Source organism: Choloepus didactylus, chromosome X, assembly GCF_015220235.1.
Source record: "Choloepus didactylus isolate mChoDid1 chromosome X, mChoDid1.pri, whole genome shotgun sequence".
NCBI classification, from domain to species: Eukaryota; Metazoa; Chordata; class Mammalia; order Pilosa; family Megalonychidae; genus Choloepus; species Choloepus didactylus.
In genome coordinates, this window is record NC_051334.1 from 49410971 (window position 1) to 49433256 (window position 22286).

General features: G+C 39.0%; 2 pseudogenes; both read left to right on the top strand.

Annotated features, from left to right (window-relative positions):
* The first annotated feature begins 11960 nt into the window (after positions 1-11960).
* Positions 11961-14950, top strand: LOC119522124 (annotated as a pseudogene).
* Positions 14951-19202: 4252 nt separating this feature from the next.
* LOC119522126 overlaps positions 19203-22286 on the top strand; it is a 39247-nt pseudogene continuing 36163 nt past the window's right edge.

The window sequence follows — 22286 nt, forward strand, 5'->3', positions numbered from 1 at the left end:
GGCCGACTGTACTATTGTCATTGAGTTGTAGGATTTCTTTATATATGCAAGATATCAGTCTTTTGTCAGATACATGGTTTCCAAAAATTTTTTCCCATTGAGTTGGCTGCCTCTTTACCTTTTTGAGAAATTCCTTTGAGGTGCAGAAACTTCTAAGCTTGAGGAGTTCCCATTTATCTATTTTCTCTTTTGTTGCTTGTGCTTTGGGTGTAAAGTCTAGGAAGTGGCCGCCTAATACAAGGTCTTGAAGATGTTTTCCTACATTATCTTCTAGGAGTTTTATGGTACTTTCTTTTATATTGAGATCTTTGGTCCATTTTGAGTTAATTTTTGTGTAGGGGGTGAGGTAGGGGTCCTCTTTCATTCTTTTGGATATGGATATCCAACTCTCCCAGCCCCATTTGTTGAATAGACCATTATGACTCAGTTCAGTGACTTTGGGGGCCTTATCAAAGATCAGTCGGCCATAGATCTGAGGGTCTATCTCTGAATTCTCAATTCGATTCCATTGATCTATATGTCTGTCTTTGTGCCAGTACCATGCAGTTTTGGCAACTGTGGCTTTATAATAAGCTTCAAAGTCAGGGAGTGTAAGTCCTCCCACTTCGTTTTTCTTTTTTAGAGTGTCTTTAGCAATTCGAGGCATCTTCCCTTTCCAAATAAATTTGATAACTAGCTTTTCCAAGTCTGCAAAGTAGGTTGTTGGAATTTTGATTGGGATTGCATTGAATCTGTAGATGAGTTTGGGTAGAATTGACATCTTAATGACATTTAGCCTTCCTATCCATGAACATGGGATATTTTTCCATCTTTTAAGGTCCCCTTCTATTTCTTTTAGTAGAGTTATGTAGTTTTCTTTGTATAGGTCTTTTACATCTTTGGTTAAGTTTATTCCTAGGTACTTGATTTTTTTAGTTGCTATTGAAAATGGTATCTTTTTCTTGAGTGTCTCTTCAGTTTGTTCATTTCTAGCATATAGAAACATTACTGACTTATGTGCATTAACCTTGCATCCCGCTACTTTGCTAAATTTGTTTATTAGCTCTAGTAGGTGTATCGTTGATTTCTCAGGGTTTTCTAGATATAAGATCATATCATCTGCAAACAATGACAGTTTTACTTCTTCTTTTCCAATTTGGATGCCTTTTATTTCTTTGTCTTGCTGGATTGCCCTGGCTAGCACTTCCAGCACAATGTTGAATAACAGTGGTGACAGCGGGCATCCTTGTCTTGTTCCTGATCTTAGAGGGAAGGCTTTCAGTCTCTCACCATTGAGTACTATGCTGGCTGTGGGTTTTTTCATATATGCTCTTTATCATGTTGAGGAAGTTTCCTTCAATTCCTACCTTTTGAAGTGTTTTTATCAAAAAGGGATGTTGGATTTTGTCAAATGCTTTTTCAGCATCTATTGAGATGATCAATTGATTTTTCCCTTTCGAGTTTTTAATGTGTTGTAATACATTGATTGTTTTTCTTATGTTGAACCATCCTTGCATGCCTGGAATGAACCCCACATGGTCATGGTGTATGATTTTTTTAATGTGTCTTTGGATTCGATTTGCAAGTATTTTGTTGAGGATTTTTGCATCTATATTCATTAGGGAGATTGGCCGGTAGTTTTCCTTTTTTGTAGCATCTTTGCCTGGTTTTGGTATTAGATTGATGTTAGCTTCATAAAATGAGTTAGGTAGTGTTCCATTTTCTTCAATGTTTTGAAAGAGTTTGAGTAAGATTGGTGTCAGTTCTTTCTGGAAAGTTTGGTAGAATTCCCCTGTGAAGCCATCTGGCCCTGGGCATTTATTTGTGGGAAGATTTTTGATGACTGATTGGATCTCTTTGCTTGTGATGGGTTGGTTGAGGTCTTCTATTTCTTCTCTGGTCAGTCTAGGTTGTTCATATGTTTCCAGGAAATTGTCCATTTCTTCTACATTATCCAGTTTGTTGCCATACAGTTGTTCATAATATCCTCTTATAATTTTTTTAATTTCTTCAGGATCTGCAGTTATGTCACCTTTTTCATTCATTATTTTGTTTATATGGGTCTTCTCTCTTTTTGATTTTGTCAGTCTAGCTAGGGGCTTGTCAATCTTGTTGATCTTCTCAAAGAACCAACTTTTGGTGATATTTATCCTCTCTATTGTTTTTTTTGTTCTCTATGCCATTTATTTCTGCTTTAATCCTTGTTATTTATTTTCTTGTACTTGGTTTAGGAATGGTTTGCTGTTCATTTTCTAGCTTCTTCAGTTGATCCATTAGTTCTTTGATTTTGGCTCTTTCTTCCTTTTTAATATATGCATTTAGTGCTATAAATTTCCCCCTTAGCACTGCTTTTGCTGCATCCCATAGGTTTTGGTATGTTGTGTTCTCATTTTCATTCGTCTCTATATATTTAGCAATTTCTCTTGCTATTTCTTCTTTAACCCACTGATTGTTTAGGAGTGTGTTGTTTAACCTCCAGGTATTTGTGAATTTTCTAAGTCTCTGATGGTTATTGACTTCTAATTGTATTCCATTGTGGTCAGAGAATGTGCTTTGAATAATTTCAATCTTTTTAAATTTATTGTGGCTTGTTTGATGTCCCAGCATATGATCTATTCTGGAGAAAGTTCCATGAGCACTAGAAAAGTATGTGTATCCTGGTGATTTGGGATGTAATGTCCTGTATATGTCTGTTAAATCTAATTCATTTATCAGATTGTTTAGGTTTTCAATTTCCTTATTGGTCTTCTGTCTGGTTGATCTATCTATAGGAGAGAGTGATGTGTTGAAGTCTCCCACAATTATTGTGGAAACATCAATTGCTTCCTTTAGTTTTGCCAGTGTTTCTCTCATGTATTTTGTGGCACCTTGATTGGGTGCATAGACATTTACGATTGTTATTTCTTCTTGCTGAATTGCCCCTTTTATTAGTATGTAGTGGCCTTCTTTGTCTCTCAAAACATCCCTGCATTTGAAGTCTATTTTATCTGAGATTAATATTGCTACACCTGCTTTCTTTTGGCTGTAGCTTGCATGAAATATTTTCTTCTATCCTTTCACTTTCAGTTTCTTTGTGTCCCTGTGTCTAAGATGAGTCTCTTGTATGCAACATATTGATGGTTCATTTTTTTTGATCCATTCTGTGAATCTATATCTTTTAATTGGGGAGTTTAATCCATTTACATTCAAGGTTATAACTGTGAAGGCATTTCGTGAATCAGCCATCTTATCCTTTAGTTTATGTTTGTCGTATTTTTCCCTCTCTCTATTAATATCCTTTATTGTACCGATACCGAATCTCTTTAGTACTGAACCTTTCTCCAAGTCTCTCTGTCCTTTCTTTGTTTCTCTGTCTGTAGGGCTCCCTTTAGTATCTCCAGTAGGGCAGGTCTCTTGTTAGCAAATTCTCTCAGCATTTGTTTGTCTGTGAAAAATTTAAGCTCTCCCTCAAATTTGAAGGAGAGCTTTGCTGGATAAAGTATTCTTGGCTGGAAATTTTTCTCACTCAGAATTTTAAATATATCGTGCCACTGCCTTCTCGCGTCCAAGGTGGCTGCTGAGTAGTCACTACTTAGTCTTATGCTGTTTCCTTTGTATGTGGTGAATTGCTTTTCTCTTGCTGCTTTCAGAACTTGCTCCTTCTCTTCCGTGTTTGACAGTGTGATCAGTATATGTCTCGGAGTGGGTTTATTTGGATTTATTCTATTTGGAGTTCGCTGAGCATTTATGATTTGTGTATTTATGTTGTTTAGAAGATTTGGGAAGTTTTCCCCAACAATTTCTTTGAATACTCTTCCTAGACCTTTACCCCTTTCTTCCCCTTCTGGGACACCAATGAGTCTTATATTCGGACGTTTCATATTATCTATCATATCCCTGAAGTCCATTTCGATTTTTTCAAATTTTTTCCCCATTCTTTCTTTTATGCTTTCATTTTCCATTCTGTCATCTTCCAGGTCACTGATTCGTTGTTCAACTTCCTCTAGTCTTGTACTATGAGTGTCCAGAATCTTTTTAATTTGGTCAACAGTTTCTTTAATTTCCATAAGATCATCCATTTTTTTATTTAGTCTTGCAATGTCTTCTTTATGCTCTTCTAGGGTCTTCTTGATTTCCTTTGTCTCCCGTACTATGGTCTCATTGTTCATCTTTAGTTCTTTGAGTAGCTGCTCTAGGTGCTGTGTCTCTTCGTATCTTTTGATTTGGGTGCTTGGGCTTGGGTTATCCATATCGTCTGGTTTTTTCATATGCTTTATAATTTTATGTTGTTTTTGGCCTCGTGGCATTTGCTGAACTTGATAGGGTTCTTTTAGGATTTGTAGACCAATTGAAGTCCTTATCTCTAATTTATCAGATCTACAGCTTCGTGGAGTACCCTATCTCTAACTAACCAGCAGGTGGCATCCACGAGCCACCTGTTCTCCACAAGCCAGTTCCCCCCTGCTTAGCCTTTTTGGTGAGTGGGGGAGTGAATCTTGTGGGGTCCAATTGGTGTACCAAGCTTGCGTGTGTAGTTGGTGTTGCCTGCCCTGTATATGGGGCGTTTTGCTGGGCAGTCAGGGAGGGGGGTGTGGCCCTAACAATCAAATCTCCCTGGTGATCCTAGAGTTTTAAAGCTGCTGCAATAGTCTAATCCTTCAGTTCAGTCCTGCCACAGTTTGTCTCTGCCACTGACCCACAAGTCCTTGGTATTGGCGTATGGCTCCTGAGACTTGCAAGTGGGCCCCTCTTCCAGGCTGTGCACCCCGGGTCCTCTGTTGAGGGATGACTGTGCTATGTCACAGGTGAGTGCCGTCCCCCCAGGGCAGGTCTGGGCTGCTGGTCTGTGTATGGAGGCTCCCAGTCTGCTCAAATGATGGCTGAATGGGGCTTTGTTAATTCACACTGCTCCACCTTCCCAACTCTAGGACAATCATCTGAGGTTGCAGGGAAGGCTAATGTCCACGCCCAGTTTTGTGGTGTGTGCCTGTTATTTGAAGCACTTCCGTCACACTGGGTTGTCTGGGGCAGCTCTGGGCTATGGGGCTGGCGACGGGCAGGAGTGTTTCCTGTCCACCAGGATGATGGCTGTGAGCGGACACCCCCCTTTTCTTGGGAAGTTGTGGTGTTTAGTGAATTTTCTCAGCCACTGGATTATTGCCTTTTGTCTCAGAGCTCTCTTAGTTCTGCACTTGAGTTGACCTGCCCAAATTGCAAGTCTTTGAAGCTTTCTGTATTGGGCTTCTTAGAGTAATTGTTTTAGAAAAAGAAAAAAGGATTAAAAAAAAAAAAAAAGGGGCCCTCCTCAGAGATCTAATGGGTTATTGAAATGCTAAGAGACAAAGCAACCAGGGCCATTAAGGAAAGGTCCACAGGGCAGAGAGATCAGCTTTTCTTCCGGATTTGCATATGCGCCTCGAGGCCTGAGCTCTGCCCTTCCCCTTTCTATGTTCACCAGAACTCCAAAAATCCTCTGCTTTTATTTTGGAGTTTTTCGTGTTGTTTTTTTTCTATGCCTGTCTCCTCTCTGCTGGGCTGGCTGCTCACAGATTCTCTGGTGTCTGGTCTCAGTCTATCTATGGTTGGAGTTGGGATCAGTAGAATGAGTTTCTGATAAGGGCTGCCACTGCAGTTCTCCCTTCTCCTTACCGGAGCTGACAGCCCCTCCTCCCCCGGGACTGAGCCTGGCAGGGAGGGGCGCAGGTCCCCTGGCCGCAAAAACTTACAGATTTCGCTGATCTCAGCAGTTCGACGTTTTCATGAGTGTTGTATGAAGTATGCCCAAAGTCAGATTGCTCTGTGGTGTCCAGTCCACGCAGTTCCTGGCTTTCTGCCTACTTTCCTGGAGGAGTAACTAAAACATACAGCTCACCAGTCCCCCATCTTGCCCCGCCTCTCATTGCTTTTTATACTATGGTTCATTCATACTATGGTTATATGTATGGCTATGGATATGTATGTTATATCCTATGGCTGCATAGGATTATGTTGTATGGATCTACCTCAATTCGTTTATTATTCACCTATTAATGAACTTTTGGGTTCTTCCTAGTTCTTGGCTATTACAAATAAAGCTGTTATGAACACTCGTGTGCAAGTCTATGTGTAGACATAAGCTTATATATCTCTTGGGTAAATACTTAGGAGTGGAATGACTGGGTCATACAGTAGGCACATGTTTAAAAGATTTCAGGAACTGCAAAGGTTTTCCAAAGTGCTTTTACAATTTTACTTTCCCACCAGCAGTGTAGCATTCCTGTTGTTCTGCATCATCACCAGCACTTGGTAAAAATCTGTCTTTTAAATTTTAGCCATTCTAATGGATGTGAAATGGTAGCTCATTGTGGTTTAATTACCATTTTCCAGTGTCTAATGAAGTTGAGCAACTTTTCATGGGCTTAATGGTCATTTGTAGATCTTTTATGAAGTATCTGTTGAGATACTTTGCCCATTTTCTTATTCAGTTGTTTCATTTTATTTATTGAGGTTTTAGAAAACTTGTTAGTTAAAATAATTTTAGACTCACATGGTACAGAGATTTCCCATGTACCATTCACCCAGCTTCCCCAATGATAACCATAGTATAATTATGAAAGCCAGGAAATTGACACTGATACAATACTCAACTAAACTACAAAACTTATTCGAATTTCACCATTTTTAAACACCTTTTTTTGTATACAGTTCTGTGAAATGTTCTAATATACTTACCACCACAATCGGGATACAGAACTGTTACCCCCAGAAATGTGTTTCTGCTATTACTTGTAGTCATCCCTTCCTACTCACCCCATCCCTTGGACACTGGTGCCAGTTTGAAACTGTCATGGACCCCTGAAAAGCCATGTTATTTAATGCAATCTTGCGGGGTCAGACCTATTAATCTTGATTAAGGTGGAACCTTTTGATTGAGTGTTTCCATGGAGATGTGACTCACCCAACTGTGGATGATACTTTTGACTAGATTATTTCCATGGAGGTGGGGCCCCGTCAATTCAGGGTGGGTCTTGATTAGTTCATTGGCATATTTAAGAGAGAAGCTAAAAGCCGACATACACCACCTGATGCTTGGAGATGCTTGGAGATGCAGACAGAGGGACGTTTGGAGATGCTAGGCTAAGAGATGAAGTACAGAGTTTGCTTCAGAGAAGCTAAGAGAGGACCTGCAGATGCTTAGAGAGAAATGTCCTGGGAGAAAGAAGCAAGGACGCACAGGAGCTGAGAGAAAGGAATCAAGACAGCCGCCCAGAGACATTTTGGAGAATGCCATTTTGAAATGCAACACAGGAGCAAAGGAGCAGCAGATGCCAGCTATGTTCCTTCCCAGCTGACAGAGGTGTTCCAGACACCATTGGCTATTCTTCAGTGAAGGTATCCTCTTGTTGCTGCATTTGGACACTTTTATGGCCTTAGGACTGCAAATTTGTAGCTTAATAAATCCCTTTTTAAAAAGCCAATCCAATTCTGGTATTTTCCATAACGGCAGCATTGGCAAACTGGAACAGACACCTTGTATTTGTTCTCCATCATTATAATTGTCATTTAAAGAATGTTATATAAATGGAATCATAGAGAATGTGACTTTTTTTTTATTAAATTCAGTTTTATTGAAATACATTCACACACCATACAATCATCCATGATATACAATCCACTGTCCACAGTATGATAACATAGTTATGCGTTCATCACCACAATCTATCTCTGAACATTTTCCTTACATCAGAAAGAACCAGAACAAGAATAAAAAATAAAAGTGAAAAAAGAACACCCAAATCATCCCCCCATCCCACCCCATTTGTCCTTTAGTTTTTATCCCCATTCCTCCACTCATCCATACACTAGATAAAGGGGGTGTGATCCACAAGGTCTTCACAATCACACTGGAATGTGACCTTTTGATATGACCTTTTTTCAATCAGCACAATGCCCATAGACCCATCCAAGTTGTTGCAAGTATCAATAGTGCATTCATCTTATTACTAGAATCCCATTGTTAGGATGTACCACAATTTGTACAGCCATTAACCATTGAAGGATATTTGAGTTTTCAGATTCTGACTATTACAAATAAAGCTACTATGAAATTTGTGTACAGGTTTTTGTGTGAACATAAGCTTTCATTTCTCAATGATAAATACCCATGAATATAATTGCTAGATCATATGGGAAAAATATGTTTAACTATGAAGGAAACTGCCAAACTGTTTTTGTAGAGTGGCTACACTATTTTGCTTTTCCCAAAACAATGCATATGAGACTCAGTTGCCCTGCATTTGACTTGGGTATTATCAGTATTCTTATTTTAGCCATTCTAATAGGAGTATAGTGGTATCTCATCATGACTTTAATTTGCAATTCTCTGGTGCCTAATGATGTTGGACATCTTTTCATGTGCTTATTTGATAAATATATATCCTTTTTGGAAAAATGTCTGTTCAAGTCTTTTGCATATTTTTAGTTGGACTGCTTACTTTCTTACTCTTGATCTAAGCAAGTTCTTTATATATTCTAGATACAATTCCTTAATTGACAGGTAATTTGCAAATATTCTTTCAAGTCTGTAATTTATCTTTTCATTCTTTTAAAAGTGTCTTTCAGAGAAAAAGTTTTAAATTTTGATGAAGTCAAATTTTATTGATATTTTCTTTTTTGGATCATGCCTTTGATGTCATACCTAAGAAATCTTTGCCTACACCTGGGTCACAAAGAATTTCTCTAATGTTTTCTTATAAAATTTTCATAGTTTTACAATTTACATTTAGATCTATGATCTATTTTGAGTTAATATTTTAATGTTATTTAAGGTTTAGGTCAATACTGATTTTTTTTGTCTGGATATCTAATTATTCCAACATGATTTGTTGAAATAGCTATTATGTTTCCATTGAATTTGTTTTGCTCCTTTGCCAAAAATCAGTTTGCCATACTTGTGTGATTTGATTTCTATACTCTCAATTCTGTTCCATTGATCTATGTGCCACTGTGTTTTCATTTTTTAAGCTATATAGTAAGTCTTGAAATTGCGTAGTGTAGAATATCCAAGAGCTGTGGAACAATAACAAATGATGTAACATATGTGTGACTAAAATCTCAGAAGGACATGCAAGAGAAAACAGGGCAATACAAATATTTGAAGAAATAATGGCTGAAAGTTTTCCAAAATTAATGGCAGACATCAAACCAAAGATCTAAGAAGCACAGTGAACTTCAAGCTGCATAAATGTCCAAATACACACACACAGGCATATCATATTCAAATGGCAAAAAAACAGAGACAAGGAGAAGATCCTAAAAGCAGCAAGAGGACAAAAACGTCTTACCTACAGAGGAAATAAGATAAGACTTGAGCAGATTTCTCATCATAAAGCATGAAAACAAGAAGACAGTGGAGTAGTATCCTTAAAATGTTGAAAGAAAAAAAAAACTGTCAACCCAGAATTCTATATCCAGTGAAAACATCTTTTAAAAGTGAAGGAGAGGGGCTCCTGAATTCTACTGCTTATGGAGTATCTTTTCTGTTGCTTCAGTGTCTCAGACTTTAAAATGGTAGAGCTGATACATGTGACAACATGGATGAATCTTGAAGACATCATGTTGAGTGAAATAAGCCAGACACAAAAGGACAGATATTGTATGATCTCACTTATATGAAATAATTAGAGTAAGGAAATTCATAAAGTCAGAATCTAAAATACAGGGAATGGGGAGTTAATGCCTAATTGGTACAGACTTTCTGTTTGGGGTGATGGAAAATGTTTGGAAATGGATGGTGATGATGGTGGCACAACATTGTGAACACAATTAACAGCACTGAAATACATATCTGAATGTGATTAGAAGGGAAATGTTAGATTGTATGTACGGTAACAGAATAAATTTCTTTAAAAAATCCATGAAACTACACAAACAGTGAACCCTAAGTTAAACCACAGACTTTAGCTAATATCACAATCAAAAAAATGTGCTATCATCATTTGTAAAAATACTCCACACCAATGCAAGGTGTTGGTGTTGGGGTGTTGTATGGGAATCCTGTATTTTATTCATGATTGTTCTGTAAACCCACAACTTCTGTAATAAAGAAAAAAATGGTAGAGCTACAAAGTTTCCAACCACTTACATTACTAGAGATGTTGAGAAAATAAAGAAGCAATGCAGGCAATTTTTCATGTCACCAAGCTGGTGGAGTGAAATGCTCCAGGGCTCCATCCCCCAAGTTTTAGACAATAAGCATAAACAGGCAAAACCATCTTTCTCAGAAATCTGGAAAACAGCTAAAGGGATGCAGTAACTGGGTGAGCACCAAATCAAGGAAAAGGCAACTTTAAAACAGTAGGAGAACCTCATGGAGCCTTTGTTGGCCCTTCCTCACCCCTCCCTGGCTTGATAAGGACCTGGCCAGCACTCCCAATGTGGGTCCCTGGTCCCAGTTCCAGAAAGAACAGACTAACCTTATTCATACATATACTAGGGTGCATATATGTCTGTGCCAATATTTCTGGGGTCAGCCTGAAGGACTGAACCAGTATACATGTCACAGGCTCACTGTCCCAGAACTTACCCAACAAATAGAAATGGCCCACAGGGCAGATAATACATTGTAAGAATGCAATCAAATCAGTTGCCAGTGCAAATGATGGCCAACTTTAAGTCATACAATAAAACACCCTGGACTGAGAGGAAAGGCTATGCCCTAGGGGAAAGGGGGATATTTTTGATCTGTGTAAATGGCAGAATTCCTAAGATCATATGCACCAATCAGAATAAGACATATGCTCAGAAAAGCCTGGGAAGGCCCTATGCTTTCACCTTGAGTTGTTCTTTAGATTCATTGTTAGGATGGTGTTTTGGTTTGCTAAAGCTGCTGCAATGCAATATACCAGAACCGCATTGGCATTTACAATGAGGATTTATTAACTTATAATTTACAGCTCTTAGGCCATGAAAATGTCCAAATTAAGGTATCAACATGATGATACCTGGACTCTGAAGACAGGATGCTGGCATCTGGAAACCTCTGTCACATGAGAAAGCACATGACTGGCGTCTGCTGGTCCTTCACTCCCAGGTTTCACTGCCTTCAGCTCTGGTTCCAGTGGCTTCCTCTGTGGGTCCTCTCTTAGCTCCTCTGGGGCTTTTTTCTATATGCTCTCTCAGCTTTTTCTGTCCTTTATCCTCTCATAAAGAACTCCAGTAGAAGGATTAAGACCCACCTTGAATGGGGTGGGTCACATCTCAATTGAAACTACCTAATCAAAAGGTCACACCCGCAATAGGTCTGCACCCACATGAATGGATTAAAAGAACATGGCCTTTTCTGTGGTACATAACAGTTTCAAACCAGCACAGATGGCTAAGCTCTGAAGGAGAGCACAAAAACAGGTCAATCTGCAATGACTGGGAAAGGTGTTTTCCTTTCTTTTTCTTGTTTGTTAAGGTCCTAGCCTTCGAGGAAATCTCAGTCACAATACTAACTAGATACAAGCTTAAGGATAGACACTTCATTGACTAAATTCCAGAGATAACACATTAAAATATTAAAATGTCCTAAGTGCAACAAAAGACTACAAGGCAGGCAAACAGCCAAGAAACAATGGTCCATACAAAGGAAACTTAAACAGTACCCTACCCAATGCATAATCTAAGGCTTTTTGTCAACTTCTATGACAAGCATCTGCAAAGAGGACAGCTTTTACTGGCAAAAGACACCAATGTTTGGTTTGGGGTGATTTGTGGTACCAAAATTCTCACTATTTAAAAGTATTAGAGTTCCAGAAAGATGGTGGATTAGGAGAGGCAGAGCAAAATTCTAATTCTCCTCCATGAAAACAGTAGATAAAGGACAGAAAGCATTCCAGAACAGCAGTTCCAGGGTAGGCAAGGACTTCTACACCACAAGGTGAGGACATAGCTAGAGACACAGAGAGACTGCGTTTAGGTGGATGAGTGTTTGGCCTGGAACACTGCTGGGGACAGGCAGTTGAAGCTGACTGACGAGCATGGAAGGGAGCAGCCTTCCATGCCCCATGCAGCCTTCTAAGCAGTTGGCTAGGGAGATAACCCTTCACAGCCCCATGGCCGAGAGCTCCTATGAGGGAACTCAGGATATGGTGGATTTGTGACCACAACCACTCTTCCTCCATGGAAGCCCACAGTGTACACAGCCTAGAAGCAAGAGCAATGTATGGAAGTGCCAGGAGCCCCTCCCCAACCCCAGGGACTCATGGGTGCATGGTGGACAGGTACCGCAGAGTATTTGAGATGGAAGGTGAGATGGGCAGCTCCACAGTGCCAGAGTTGTCCACTTGCAGCCCCAGGAATTGCCAGGACCACTGTGCCCTGGAGTGGACTCCCTATCAAACTGCACAGGACCCACACCCCTCCCACAGGGCTGGCAGTCCCCAGTGCACATGGAAAATTAGTGTGCTGAGTGGATTTCCACCCGGTTTGGACCCCACCCAGCACACAGATGAAGCTGGGGGAGGGGGGAGCTGGCTTGAGGGTAACAAGCGGCTCAAGAGTACCACCTTCTGATAGGACAGGAAAAGTGCACTCTGCCAAGCTGTAGCTCTACCAAATTATAGACAAATGTTCAAATAATCCTGCATATCTTAAAATAACCTTATCAAGATAAGCAAATGCCATAAGGCCAACAACAACAGAAAATCATAAAGCATATGAAGAAACTAGAAGATATGGAAACCCAAATGGCCAAATTAAAAGCAAGAGAAGACACTGAACTTGGAGTGATTAATAACAGGAGTACACACAAATTTCCAAAACAACTTCAATGAGATGGCTAAGGACATCAAGAATACCCTAGAAGAGCATAAAGAAGAATTAGAAAGAGCAAATTTAAAAAATAGCAGCTCTTATGGATACAGTTGATTAAATTAAAAACATACTTGAGACAGATAACAGCAGATTTGAAGAGGCAGAGGAAAGAATTAGCAAACTTGAGGATAGGGCAATGGAATGCAAAAGCACAAAAGAACAAATGGTGAAAAAAATTGAAAAATTTGAAATGGATCTCAGGGAAATGATGGACAACATGAAGTGCACAAATATAAGAATCATTGGCATTCCAGAAGGTGAAGAGAAGAGTAAAGGGCTAGGAAGAGTATTCAAAGATGTTATTGGGGAATACATCTGAACTCTTCTAAATGACATAAATATGCAAATCAAAGAAACCCAATGAACTCCAAATAGAATAAATCCAAATAAACCCACTCCAAGACATATACTAATAAGATTGTCAAATGCTGAAGAGAAGGAGAAAGTTCTGAAAGCAGCAAGAGAGAAGCGATTCACCACATACAAGGGAAACAACATAAGAGTAAGTACTGAATACTCAGTGGGCACCATGGAGCGTAGAAGTCACTGCTGCCATATTTAAAACTCTGAAAGAGAAAAATTGCCAGCCGAGAATTCTTTGTCCAGCAAAACTCTCCTTCAAAATGGAGGGAGAGCTTAGAATTTTCACGGACAAACAAATGCTGAGAGAATCTGTTAACAAGAGACCTGCCCTGCAAAAAAATACTAGAGGGAGCTCTATCCACTGAGAAAAAAGACAGGAGAGAGAGGCCTGGAGAAGGGCACAGAACTGAAGAGTATTAGTAAAGGTAACATAAAGGAAATAAAGAGGGGGGGGGGAATAGATCAGACAACTAAAAACCAAAGGATAAGATGGCTGACTCAAGATCTGCCTTCATAGTAATAACATTGAATGTGAATGGATTAAACTCCCCAATTAAAAGATATAGATTGGGATGTGAGCCCATGCAGAGCAAGAGGCAGGGGATGGACCAGCCCAGGCTGTGGGGGCTGCACAGCCTAACTAAGTGGGGAGGGCAGGGTTAGCTTCAGGACCACAGTGGCATCAACACACCTAGTGAGCGCCTGGGCCTGAGGAAAGCGATTCTGTGGTTCCAGGGTTCCTTTTTGGCTGCCATCTCATTGGCCAAGAGGTGAAGCACAGTCTTCATGGTGTTCATGGCAGGTGATAATGAGCAGTCTAGATTGCACTGGACTGTGCAGAGAGAGATGCTCATTTTGCAAAAACAAAGGAAGGAGTAAATGTTGCCAAATCTGCTGCCTTGCTGGCCAAGCAGCCAGAAATGGAATTCAAGAGGGAATCTTACGCAAAGGAAAGAAGCACTATTGTAAGAATTCAATCCATCTTCTTGATGGCTCTTCCTTTACAAATCATTTCCCTTCTGATGCTCCATTAGAAGAAGCAAGGCAGTTTGCTGCACAGACTGTTGGCAACACTTATGGCAATTTTTCCTTAGCAACCATGTTTCCCAGGAGGGAATTTACCAAAGAAGATTATAAAAAGAAATTACTAGATTTGGAACTTGCCCCAAGTGCTTCATGGTGTTCATGGCAGTCTACACAGATGGCTGCAAGTTGGGAAGATAAGAAAGTGACAGAGGCATCCACACACAGTTTTGTTGCTATACCAAAAGATGCACTCATTGAAAGGTGATACATCAGTTGCAAATGAAAACCAGTCAGAAAGTTTAGTCTCTACTCTATCCAACAATGGTACTGTTGCCAGCAGGAAGACCAAAGACATCCACGGTACCTTCTTCTAGTGGAGACATTTGGACATTGTTGGGGACAGACATTACCCATTCCTTGCCATCTGGAGATTGAGTAGCAGTTTCTTATTTAGTAATCCTCCTCCTGCACAGAATTCTGTGAGAACAGCAGCATCAGAACACTCAAACCTTGCATCATCTGGCAACTCAGGAAAAAGGGAAAAAGTCAGAAAAAGAGTGCTGGAGAAACATAGGGAAGACTTTAAAAAGGAAGGGAAGATATATAGATTGAGGACCCAAGATGATGGTGAAGATGAAAACAACACTTGGAATGGGAATTCTACTCAACAGATGTAGTGTGACAAGTGTGATATGTGCAATAATCATTGTTTCTTTTATGATTTAATTCAACTAAAATTCTACTGGAGAAGTAGGACTGCTTTATGTTTTCCAACTGATCTATAAAGTGTCCCTTTATTCTTGTTTAGGGATGTGGGTTAAAGTCGTTAAACTGAAAAAGTCAAGAGAGAAAATAACTGGCTCCTAGATCATTGCATATGGTAACCAACTGCTAGAAGCCTAAAATAATCAAAAGGTCTGACTCAACCTCCCTTCATCAGCTTTCTTATTCAGTATTTTATATACTTACTAGCCCTATGCTCTCAGATGACACATTTTGCTTCAAGCTATTTTGCTCCAAAACTCTTAAGCCACCACAAAATAACTGGTATGTGACTGAGTAATTTGACTCTGTTAGAACATTTTGATTAGCCAATCAGATGATAATTTATGTCTAACTTTTCTCTTTTCACTCATCAGCTGCAAGCAAAATCTTGTAGTTTTTAATCTTACTTAAACACTGAATAAAAAATCTTTTCCAAAAAAATGATACAGATTGGCAGAATGGATTAAAAAGTATGACCCATCAATATGCTGTTTACAAGAGACTCATCTTAGACCCAGAGATACAAGGACATTGAAAGTGAAAGGATGGGGAAAATATTTCCACGCAAACTACAGCCAAAAGAAAGCAGGGGTGGCAATACTAATTTCAGATAAAATAGACTTTAAATGCAAAAATGTCTTAAGAGGCAAAGAAAGACACTATATACTAATAAAAAGGGCAATTCAAGAAGAAAAAACAATCATAAATGATTATGCACACAGTCATGGTGCTCCAAAGTACATGAGACAAACATTGGCAAAACTGAAAGAAGCAATAGACATTTCTACAATAATCATGGGAGATTTCAATATACCACTCTCTTCTATAGCTAGAACAACCAGACAGAGGACCAATAAGGAAATTGAGAACCTCAACAATGTGATAAATGAATTAGATTTAACAGACATATATAGATCATTGCATCCCAAATTACCAGGATATACATTCTTCTTCAGTGCTCATGTTCTCCAGGACAGATCACATGCTGGGGCATAAAACAAGCCTCAAATTTAAAAAGATTGAAATTATTCAAAGCACATTCTCTGATCACAGTGGAATACAGCTAGAAGTCAATAACCATCAAAGAACCAGAACATACACAAATATGTGGAGGTTAAACAATACACTCCTAAACAATTACTGAGTCAAAGAAGAAATTGCAAGAGAAATTGCTAAATATCTAGAGATGAATGAAAAAGAGAACACAGCATTATCAAAACCCATGGGATGCAGCAAAAGTGGTGCTGAGGGGGAAATTTATGGCTCTAAATGCACACTAAAAAAAGGAAAAAAGAGCTAAAATCAAAGAACTAATGGAACAACTGAAGAAGCTGGAGAATGATCAGCAAACTAACCCTAAAGCAAGTAAAGAAAAGAAATAACAAGGATTAAAGCAGAAATAAATGATATGGAGAACAAAAAACAAAAAAACAATAGGGAGAATAAATAAAACCAAAAGTTGGATCTTTCAGAAGATCTGTAAGATTGACAAACTCTTCACTAGACTGACAAAGTCAAAAAGAGAGAAGACCCAAATAAACAAAATCATAAATGAGAAGGGGGACATTACTGTGGATACCCAAGAAATTTAAAAAAAATCATAAGAGGATACTATGAACAACTGTTTGCCAGCAAACTAGAAATTTGGAGGATATGGATAATTTCCTGGAAACACATGAATAACCTAGACTGACCAGAGAAGAAATATAAGACCTCACCAAACCAATCACAAGTAAAGAGAACTAATCAGTTATCAAAAAGCTTCCCACAAATAAAAGCCCAGGGCTAGATGACTTCACAGGGGAATTTTACCAAACTTTCAAAAAAAATTGACACCATTCCTACTCAAACTCTTTCAAAAAATTGAAGAAAATGGAACACTACCTAACTCATTTTATGAAGCTAATATCACCCTAACACCAAAGCCACATAAAAATGCTGTGAGAAAGGAAAACTACAGGCCAATCTCCCTAATGAATATAAATGCAAAAATTCTCAACAAAATACTTGCAAATCAAATCCAAAGACATATTAAAAAAATCATACACCATGACCAAGTGGGGTTCATCCCAGGCATGCGAGGGTGGTTCAACATAAGAAAATCAATCAATGTAATACAACACATTAACAAATCAAAAGGGTAAAATCAAATGATCATCTCAATAGATGCTGAAAAAGCATTTGACAAAATTCAGCATCCATTTTTGATAAAATCACTTCAAAAGATAGGAATTGAAGGAAACTTCCTCAATATGGTAAAGTGCATATATGAAAAACCCACAGCCAGCATAGTACTCAATGGTGAGAGACTGATAGCCTTCCCTCTAAGATCAGGAATGAGACAAGGATGCCCACTGTCACCTCTATTATTCAACCTTGTGCTAGAAGTTCTAGCCAGAGCAATCTAGCAAGACAAAGTAATGAAAGGCATACAAATTGGAGGGAAGAAGTAAAATAGTCATTATTTGCAGATGACATGATCATATATTTGGAAAACCCTGAGAAATCGATGACACAGCTACTTGAGCTAATAAACAAATTCAGCAAAGTGGCAGGAAACAAGATTAATGCACAAAAGTCAGTAATGTTCCTATACACTGTAAATGACCTAACTGAAGAGACACTCAAGGAAAAAATTCCATTCACAATAGCAACTAAAAACATCAAGGATGTAGGAATAAATTTAACCAAGGATGTAAAAGACCTCTACACAGAAAATTACACAACTTTACTAAAAGAAATAAAAGGGGACCTAAAAATATGGAAAGATATTCCGCGTTCATGGATAGGAAGGCTAAATGTTGTTAAGATGTCAATCCTACCCAAATTGATCTACAGATTCAATGCATTTCCAATCAAAATTTCCACAACCTAATTTTCAGACTTGGAAAAGCTAGATATCAAATTTATTTGGAAGGGAAAGGGATCTCGAACTGCTAAAAACATTCTAAAAAACAAAAATGAAGTGGGAGGACTTACACTTCCTGACTTTGAAGCCTACTATGAAGCCACAGTAGTCAAAACAGCATGGTATTGGCACAAAATAGACATATTGACCAATGGAATCCAATTGAGAGTTCAGAAATTGACCCCCAGAAATATGGTCGCCTGATTTTTTATAAAGCCCCCAAATCCACTGAGCTGGGACAGAATTGTCTCTTCAACAAATGGGGCTGGAAGAACTGGATATCCATATCCAAAAGAATGAAAGAGGACCCCTACCTCACATCCTATACAAAAATTAACTCAAAGTGGATCAAAGACCTCAATATAAGAGACAGTACCATAAAACTCATAGAAGATAATGTAGGGAAACATCTTCAAGGCCTTGTATTAGGAGCTATCTTCTTAGACCTTACACCCAAAGCACAAGCAATGAAATTAAAAATAGTTAAATTGGAACTCTTCAAAATCAAAAGCTTCTGTGCCTCAAATGAATTCATCAAAAAGGTGAAGAGGCAGCCAACTCAATGGGAGAAAATGTTTGGAAACCATGTCTCTGATAAGAGACTGATAGCTTGCATATGTAAAGAAATCCTGCAACTCAACAACACTAGTACAAACAGCCCAATTATAAAATGGGCAAAAGATATGAAAAGACATTTCTCTGAAGAGGAAATACAAATGGCAAAAATACACATGAAAATATGTTCATCTTCACTAGCTATTAGGGAGATGCAAATCAAGACCACAATGAGATATCATCTCACACCAATAAGAATGGCTGCTATTAAATAAACAGGAAACTACAAATGCTGGAGAAGATGTGGAGATCCTCTTATTCATTGCTGGTGGGACCGTATAAAAGTACAGCCACTATGGAAGACAGTTTGGCAGTTCCTCCGAAAACCAGATATCAAGTTACCCTATAATCCGGCAGTTTCACTTCTCGGTATATACCCAGAAGATCTGAAAGTAGTGACATGAACAGATATCTGCACGCCAATGTTCACAGCAGCATTGTTCACAATTGCCAAGAGGTGGAAACAACTCAAATGTCCTTCAACTGATGAGTGGATAAACAAAATGTGGTATATACACACAATGGAATACTACGCAGCAGTAAGAAGGAACAAGGCCATGAAACATATGACAACATGGATGAATCCTGAAGACATAATGCTGAGTGAAATAAGCCAGACATAAAAGGAGAGATATTGTATTTTACCACTAATGTGAACTCCCTGAAAAATGTAAAGTAAATGTATTATAATGTAGAATATAGGGGCCCAGGCCAGGGTGATGGAGCCAACATGGTGTGCAACATGGTGGCGGCAGCAGGTGGACTCCAGCAGAGTGCAGGTGGCCTGGAAGGCAAGGAGGACAACCAATACTATGCATTTTAATACATGTATACAAATAAAACCACCACCATACCAGGACACGGGCCTGACTCATTGCTCCCAAAAGTTCTCTCATACGTCACTTTGAAGTCAAAACGATCCCCCCACAACTAAAGCATAACAACCACTGATCTATTCTACATCCCCATAGTTTTTCCTTTTCCAGAATGTCAAATAAACACATACATTATGGTCCAGAAATAAACTCTTACATTTGTGGTTAATCAATTATTGACAAGGGTGCCAAGACAATACAATGAGGAAAGAATAACCTTTTCAAAAAATGGTGCTGGGACATCTAGATATCCACATGCAAAAGAAAGAAATTGAATCACTACTTCAAACCATATACAAATATTAACTAAAAATAGATCATAGAAATATAAAAACTAAAACTATAAACGCTTAGAAGGAAACCTTGGAATAAATCTCCATGACCTTGGGTTAGGCAATCGATTCTTAGATATTGTTCAGGTTTGCTAAAGCTGCCAGAATACAATATACCAGAAATGGGTTGGCTTTTTCAATGGGGATTTATTAAGTTGCAAATTTACAGTCCTAAGGCCATGAAAATGTCCAAATTAAGGCATCAAGAGGAAGAAAACTTCTCTGAGGAAAGGCTGATGGCATCCAGGGTTCCTCTGTCACATGGGAAGGCACATGGCAATGTCTGTTGGTCCTTCAGCTTCTGGTTTCAAAATGGCTCTCAGCTCCTGTGGGTGCTCCTTGCTTCTCCCAGGGGCAAACTCTGGATTACATATCTTAGTTTCTCTGAGCTCCCTCCAAAACTGTCTCTGCCTTTTATCCTCTCACAGAGGACTCCAGCAAGGGAATTAAGACCCACCTTGAATGGGTGGGGTCCCATCTCCATGGAAACAACCTTATCAAAAGCTCCCACCTACAATAGGTCTGCCCCTACAAGATTGGATTAAAAGAACATAAGCTTTTTGGGGGTACATAATAGACTCAAACCAGCACAGATATGAATCCAAAAGCACAAGTAACAAAGGACAACACAGATAAATTGGACATCAGCAAAATTTAAATGTTTGTGCTTCAAGGGACACCATCAATAAAATGAAAGGACAACTGATGCGATGGGAGAAAATATTTGCAAATCATATATTGGATAAGGGATTTGTATCCAAAATATAAAAAGAACACTTTTATCTTAATAATAAATAACCCAATTATAAAATGGGCAAAGGATTTGAATAGACATTTATCAAAAGATATTGAAGTGTCAATAAGCATATGAAAAAATGCTCAATGTCATTAGTCATGATGGAAATGCAAACCAAAACCACAATGAAATATCACTTCACACTCCCCAGGGTGGCTAAAATATTAAAGACAATAACAAATGTTGACAAGGATGTTGAGGAATTGGAACCCTCATTCATTTCGGGTGGGATTATAAAATATTGCAGCCACTTGGGAAAGCAGTTTGATAGTTCCTCAAAAATTGAAACACAGAGTTACCTTACAACCCAACAATCACACTCCCAAGAGAAACAAAAATGTATGTCCACACAAAAACATGTATATGAATGTTCATACAGCATTACTCATAATACCCAAAAAGTGGAAATAACCCAAATGAGTTTAAGTAGAATCTTTTGGTGAGTAGGCTCTTAAGTTAAGATGCAATCCACCTCATTCAGAGTGGGTCTTAATCCTCTCACTAGAGGCTAAGACAGAAAAAAGGCACCATAGAAGCTTAGAGAGAAAAAGCCAGAGAAGCTGAGAGATGGAGTAGCCAGAAGCTGAAAGCAATAAAACCCAGGAGCAAAGGACCAGCAAACGTTGCCATGTGCCTTGCTATCTGACAGAGGAGTCCTGGATTGGTCTTCAGAATCCAGGTATTATCTTGATGATGCCTTGATCTGGACATTTTCACGGCCTTAGAACTATAAGCTTGTAAGTTAATAAATCCCCATTGACAAACCAACCCATTTCTGGTTTATTTCATTTGTCAGCTTTAAGAAACCAAAATACCAGGAATGTTCCTGCTGGTGGAGCTGTTTCTCCCAGACTTTCACATGGAAGGAAACAGAAGTCTAGGAGAAACAATATTCTCCTCCTCACAAAGAGTTGAAGAGCAGGTCACTCCAGTGTTACTTGGAGGAAGTTATTCCACCTCCCTCAAGCATAGTTTTCTAATCTCCAAAATGGACATAATAATACCTCAAATAATGAACCATGTGCCAAGCATTTCAACAAAAGATGATTATTATGTCTGAGCTGGTTTGAATCTATTATGTACCCCACAAAAGCCATGTTATTTTAATCCAATCTTGTGAGTGCCAGCTTATTGTGGGTGGGACCTTTTGATTTGATTACTTCCATGGAGATGTGACCCGGCCCATTCAAGGTGGGTCTTAATTAGTTCACTGGAGTCCTCAAGAGAGCTAATACAGACCCAGACACTTGGAGATGCAGACGTTTGGAGATGCTAAGCTAAGAGATGAAGCCCAGCGTTTGCCTCAGAGAGGCTAAGTGAGAACAGAAGCTGAAAGCAATGCAAACCAGGAGCAAAGGACCAGCAGACGCCAGCATGTGCCTTCCCAGCTGACAGAGGTGTTCTGAACGCCATTGGCCTTTCTTCAGTGAAGATATCTTCTTATTGATGCCTTGGTTTGGACACTTGCATTGCCTTAGAACTGTAAATTTGTGAACTAATAAACCTCCATTGTAAAAGCCAATCTATTTCCAGTATATCACATCTCTAGCAGCTTTAGCAAACTGGAACAATGACAATGCAGAAGGAGAGCAGAAGGGAAGGAAACGAGGAGGGAGAGAAGAAATGGAAAAGAGAGGGGAAGAGAGAAAGACAGCAAGCCTTGAAGATCAGATAGGGAGACAGGGAGACAGAGCCAATATGGCTTGATAGCCTGTGTACAGTGTATCATTTTTCCAATAAAATATATGCCTTTTGACGCCTTTTTGTAAAGATGAGATGAAATTACAAAATCTTATGAGTGTAAATCCTAA